The sequence below is a fragment of the Cupressus sempervirens genome, chromosome 10, assembly GCF_028749045.1.
Source record: "Cupressus sempervirens isolate cs-2001-9-10 chromosome 10, ASM2874904v1, whole genome shotgun sequence".
Taxonomy (NCBI): Eukaryota; Viridiplantae; Streptophyta; class Pinopsida; order Cupressales; family Cupressaceae; genus Cupressus; species Cupressus sempervirens.
Window position 1 is genome coordinate 173200113 of NC_143127.1, and position 6992 is coordinate 173207104.

The following is a 6992-nucleotide window of genomic DNA, read 5'->3' on the forward strand; positions in this document are numbered from 1 at the left end:
CCCGCGGGATCGCTCTGATAGCTACTTGGTTCAATTTTTTAACATTTTCTAGTGCATGTTTTTATTCTAACTAGTTTTCTGCAGGTTTTCTCATCATATCTTTAATCATATTTATTTATTTTAACAAAAAAAAAAAAAAAGAGTATAAATCAAAATTTGACTTTTAGTAGTCTCGTAGGATTAGACCATTCTAAGCATTTTTACGCATATCAAAAAAAATTAAAAAGTTAATTTTATTTTTCTTCATAGTTAAGCTTTCATTTTGAAAGATTTTGGGTGACTGCTCGAATTGTTTTTTGTCCCATTGCAAGTTTTTCTTAAAACGAACTTGAATATTTAAACATTTTTTCTTTGAATGAATGTTGCTCAAATCACTCTCGAATGCCATGGAATAAAATCAACCTTTCTTGGAATGCATGCTTAAAACAAACAAACTCAATCTTGAATACAAAGGATCAATTAACCATTGCAATATCTCACACTTCAATTTCGGGCATAAAAAGAATCCACATTTTAAAAAATTTCTAAGTTACAAAAACTAATTAAAGACGCTTTGAGTGAGTTTGTAGTCGGACTCACCCTCTTTAATCACCCATCAATTTAACCATTGGTTACAATCTCAGCGCCATCTATGGGGATGGGTCTACCTAAGAGGGTGTTAAGTGCTCCACGCAAATCAAACTCCACTCACTTGGGTTTTTAGTGGTTTTTCTAAGTTAAAAAATCTCTTGAATGAGCATTAGTCTCCCTAACACTTCATTTGGGCATAGAAAAAATTAAACAAATCTTAACGTGGAGGGCCTCCGGGGGCGTGCTTGACAATTGAGTTTCACACATCTTTTTTTTGGGCTTTAAACAAAATCACACCAACTCTTGAATGCCTTAAAGGAAATTAATCGATACTTGACATGGAGGGCCTCTGGGCGCACGGGTTTACTTTCTTGTTGACCCTAACTCTTCTTCTTGTTTGCATTCTTCGATCGATTTTGCTTTGTTGGCACATTTCAAAGTTGGAATTGAACATTTGCATCTTAAACATGAGTGCTTGCAAAGTCTAGATCAGCACACATAAGAGTCAGTTGGTAAAAGAAAAAATGTGTTTTTAGCCCAAGATCATCCAAGTCTTCTCTCCCCTTGTCATCTTTCAAGGCCATCTTGGGTGCATAAGATTAGGATTCAAAATCTTGTTTAAGTTTTAGGAGGCCTGCTTGGGGATTTCATCACCCCTTGGGGTGACCTCAACTCTAGCATTCCAGCGGAGTATAAAGATTGAGAGGTGAATCCAAAGACACCTCTCTTGGAATCAAGATTTTGTCACTCAGGCTAAGCCTAAAGGAACTTTATACCCTTGAGAAGTGAAAGAGGAGAAGTGGGTTACCTCTGCTCTCGGCTGTGTGACATTGTTTTTGTTTCATCTACAGATTTGGGTCTCACGTACCTTGGGTATATCGAGGACTCCCTAGCTAAACCAACTATCAGCCTTGCAGAAAACCATCTAGGGTGTTAATGTGTTTGAAGTGACTGATCAAAACATTTGTAAAACATACACACTCCTTGGCGCAAGTATCACATTCTGAGAATCAAAAATTTCTATTTGGTTGTTCCTATCTATTGCTTGATTTTTTATTTGTTGAATGAATCTTTGCCAAACTTGGTCGATCCTAGCTTAGGGCACACTTAGCATAGTCACTGCTTGTTCCATAAGCTGAACAAGTTGAAGCAAAACAATTGAAATCTCTCAAAGCCAAGCAGATTTAGGAATTTATGTTAGAACAACACAAACCCAAATAGAAGTTTCACAAAGCAAAACTCAAGCCATCTCAAGTATACCAAGAAATTGCAGCTAAGAAGAAGGAAGTAACACCAAGCCCTGAAATTTCCAAACTCCACAAAGTAGAAGACAAAGCTGCCAACGAAGCCCTTCAAGAAGCTTGGTTAGATCGCACTATCAAATTTAGCCAACATCCAGGAGTTAACCCTGTTTATGCATTACCAACTAGGCATGATTTCTATGATTAGACTCCCTTGTTTCTCCACATCTTCTTGCATAAGCTCCCCTTTAGATTCATCTTTGTAGGAAAGCCAGCCATCTTTAGTCCTCCCCTTAAGCATTTTAGTTCATCCATCTCATTTAGAACCAAACCATCTAGCCAGCAATCCAAAAACTTCACATCCAAGTCTTCAAATTGTTGTCACCTTGCCAAAGTCTGTCATTCCTACCATCTTGAAAATCCACCAATCTCACCAAGGTTATCCCTTTGATAGAGCTTTGTCTAGGGTAATCTAGCTTTGTCACTTGTTATCCCTCATCACCTTGAGCTAAAGGTTGGGATCCACAAGTGGTCAATCTCATGTTCTTCCTAAAGGATCATCAGTCTATCCTTAAGTTGACATAATCACCACCAAGCTTGCACATAGGAAAGAAGACCTTTCATGCTTTGGCAACATATCTTTGAAGTTAGAATCCCCAACCCAATCCTCCTTAGGTTTTGTCATATAGATTTGCCTCAACCTAAGAAATATTTTGCATAGAAAAGCCTTCCCCTTTTGCATCCATCAGCATTGTTGCATCTCATCCCTAAGAACATTCTGCATTTTCATGCCACCCGTCACTCGCTTAGCCAAGAAGAAGAAGGAAACAATGGAGCCCTATCATTTGGATCAAACAGCATCGCTCCCCTTGAGCAGTCAACCATCCTTCAGCCTAGAGAATACCATACCATCACCTACTGACACTGAAGCTTTCATGAACCAACCAGGAAATGCAGTATTGGTGAACGCCATTATAGACAAAAACAAAGAAACAATCATGGCTAACTTTCGAAGGGACAACATTGGAGCCTTTGACTTTGGAAGACCTCCTCCCCTATCAGAGCCATCTCTCTTGTTGTTTGGACAACTACCACTCCCAATAGGCTCTTACGATTCAAATTATCCTCAATATGTGCCAAAAGAAGAGCCCCAACCCACCCCATATGATCCAATAGACCCAAACATACCAGCCTGCACTCAAGTTGAAATCTCCCTTCCGCAAGCCAATCCAGCCACCACCACTCCACCATTGGTCCATACCACTCCATCCCAAACCCCCCTTTGCCCAAAACACCTCACCATTAAGTCCCTTCACTATTGCTACTACTGCTCTCCAACCCAGCCTTCCAAATCCACCCATCTCCCAATTTAGTACTAGTATCTTTGGCCAACCTTAGCAATATACAACTGGGATGCCAGATATGGGGCCAAGTAATCAACCTTTCATCACCCCCAGCTTGTTTACCTCAGCTCAGAACACAATTTCATCATTTCCACTAGGTCCTTGGAGCTCAGTGCCATCAGCCACAAATCCACAAGCTACTACCCTCAATCCACAAAGCTATCAAACCCTACAAGCCACTACCAATGTTCTACCAAGCTCTCAAGTGACCCAAGCTCCTGCCACCACTCTACCAAGCTTTCAAATCCAGCCACCAAGATATCAAACCCCATCAATTCCATTTCCAAGCTTTCAATTCCCACCACCTCCACCACCAACTAGTCCATTACCTCCTATTACCACCTATTTTTATATGCCACTTCTAGGATGAAATCCACCACCACCAACCACCAATTACTTGGCCTATTTTGCCATGCAGATACCTTCTTAGATGGGGGCATAGCCCACATATATTGGTCAAACTCCTCAAATTCAAAGTCAAGTTCCACAAGCTCCCCGATCCTTTCCCCAAGCTTCACACCCATCTTATACCTTACCTCCACAAAGCAATCCATTTATCCCACATCTAGCCTATATCCCTCAATACCTATCCCAAATCCCATACCAACAGCAAGCCTCGCAACACATGCAGCAATATGTTTCACCTCCACCTCAACAACCCATCATCCACCATTCAGTTGCCCAAGCAATGTACAATCCCTACCAGCCCATACCTCAAAGCCATCCATATTCCATTCCCCCATCTAGCACATACTTACCTTAGGGCACTCCTACATTGGGGGCACCCTAGCCATCACCCATTAATTTAGAATGGTAAGCCATGAAGACAACTTTGAAAAACATCCAGGAGGGAAATGATCCAAAAACCTTCAAGTTTGAGAATGTGTGTCCTTACCCATTTGACAAAGCCATTACCATGACATCATTTCCCAAGCATTTTGAGACACCCAAATTTGACAAATTTAGAGGAAAAGGAGACCCTGTCACACATATCAAAAAAATTTACATGCACTGTCAAGAAGTGGCATACGATGACGTCTTCCTCTTGCGTCTCTTTCCCAAAAGCTTGGCTGAACCAACTCTTGAATGGTTTTATAGAATACCATATGGCACAATTAAAAACTTTGTTGAATTGTCTGAGGCATTTGTAGCCCAATATGCCCATCTTGTTGAAACAGAGCTCTTAGTAGTTGATCTTGTCCACACTAAGAAAAAAGGTGGAGAAAGCCTTCTCGAATATCTGCAAAGATGGCAAACCCTTACCACTCGCATATCTTGCACCTTGCCATAGCGCCAGTTGCTGAAAATGTTTATTGATAATGCCCATCCTAGCTTGGCTCACCAAATGACCATGAACTGTTTGAAGACCTACAAAGATATCAAAGAGAAAGAAATGATCCTTGAGAAAGGACTCATTAAATATGGTGTGGTCAAGATTTACAAGGAAGCCAACCAAAATCAAACACATTCACATGACAAGTCTAGGTATTGGAACAAAAACAAGCACATTGCAACAAATGGGGTTACCGATACGAGACATGTGAATATTGTTGGTCCTTCCCAAAACTAGTCCAACCCACCTTATCAACCAAACAATCAACAAGCTATCAACTACCAACAGCAAAATAACCAAAGCTATCAAAATCACAATCCAAGACCCAACTTTCAAGGGTCTAGCAATCAAGCTAATGCCATCAATGTAGCTGCAGGGCAAAAGCCCAGATTCCAACCTGCACCTAGAAATTATACACCCCTTGGTGAACCTTTGGATGTCATTTTTGAGAAATTGACTAAGGAAAACGTCATCAAATTTCCTCCTACCCAGCAAATTAACCCAAGCCAATCCAAAGCTGCATGGTACAAAGATAATGAGTACTGCAAATTTCATAGGGTAAAAGGTCACACACCCTCAGATGCATGAAATTGAAAGATTATGTGCAAGACCTCATTGATCAGAAAGAAATCACCGTTGGTGCCCAAACCTCTCCCAATGCAGGCTTATAGATCTATCAAAATGCTTTTCCTCCTCACAACAACCAAAATCCTGGAAAAGCACCTATCCAAACCAACAACAAAAACACCAACAACCGCCAGCCAAACCAATAGCATGGGAAGAACAATGACCACACTTCATCCTACATAGACTATGGTAGCCTCATCGGTTGTATATCTGAAAAAGAGCCTTCTATCAATGTTATCAATATCCAAGGACCAAAAAATGAGTGTGCAATCACCACTCGAAGAGCGCAATTTAACATTGTAGGCCCACCTGTTTCACCAGCACCATCAGCTCCATTAAAGAGCCAATACAATATCTTGGAACACCTTGGGAACATGCCAGCCCAAATCTCCATTTTAGACCTTCTCCGCACAAGTCCTGTGTACAAAAAAATCCTTGACAATGCTCTCATAGAATCATGTGTCCCTTCAGATATCAACGCTACTAATTTTCGTAATCTCATTGGACACCTATCCTCCTCATGTGCCCTATCATTCAAACCCACCAACATACGCGTGGTCAAGCCAGATCACACCCTTCTGCTTCGCATAGCCATCATGGTATCCAATTTTTTCGTAAAAAGAGTAATGATAGATAATGGATCAGCCTTGAATATTTGCACCCTAAAATTCATAAAACAAGTTGGGTATACAGAGGCAGATATCATCAGTGAAGTTATCACCATCAAAGCTTATGAAAACATGGAAAGAACCACAGAAGGAACTATTTTGCTACCAATCAAGGTTGGGCCAGTCATCCAAGAAACACTCTGCCATGTTACTGATCTAAACCTACCATTTAACATCCTCCTCGATCGCCCATGCATTCATGCCATGAAAGCCGTTCCATCCACTTACCATCAGTGCGTCAAATTTCCACATCAGGGCACTGAGGTAACCATCCATGCTAATCCAGAACCCTTTGCTTATTCCAATGCGGTTGAAGCCTCATATATAAACCATTGCCCTGGAATTGATATCGGCACAGCCATCGCCAACTCATCCCACACTTGTAATGACCCAAAAACCATCCTCGCCTCCACCCTGTCTACCATGAAGATCAATAACAAAGGTTATAGAGAGTATAGTCTGTCAGATGCATTTGCTATCGGGGCACTCCCACTTGATCCGCACACCCATGGACGACCGACATATCACAAAGCTAAGGAGATTCTACCTCCTCGATACAAACAGTTGGCCCAACAACCTTTGTATCCTCAAAAATCCCTCTTCATGAGGAGCTCACTCCAGATATCAACAATTGGTTGCATAAGGATGCACCTCCAAGAAATCAATCACGCCTTGATCACTTCAGCCAGAAGTATCCCCAAGAACATAAGCTCATCACTGACAAATGGAACTATCAAGGTGGTGGTCTAGGACCAGAAGAAAGAGGCATGTAGTGCCCCATCGAAGCACACAAGTGGGAAACAAAGTCAGGTCTTGGCTTTGGCATACCCACAACCAGGGGCACCAATGAGAACGGTCACGCTTTTCCAAACATTCACCGCGACCTTGTCAAAATTGAAGACATTCTTGAGGAAGTTGAAAAGAAAGCCTACGACAATATCCCAGACCAAATCTTCCTTGGAGACTCTGTTCTCCAAGAACTATCCATCCATTTCATTGACCTACCACTCACCCATCCACAACTCATAGATTGGGACCAACCAAGTGTCATACACATTGATGAGTTCACATCAGAGGAAGCACTTCTGAGATTCGTGGGAGCCAAAACTCCTCACAAGCAAATAAAGCCAGATTCTACCTATATCTATAA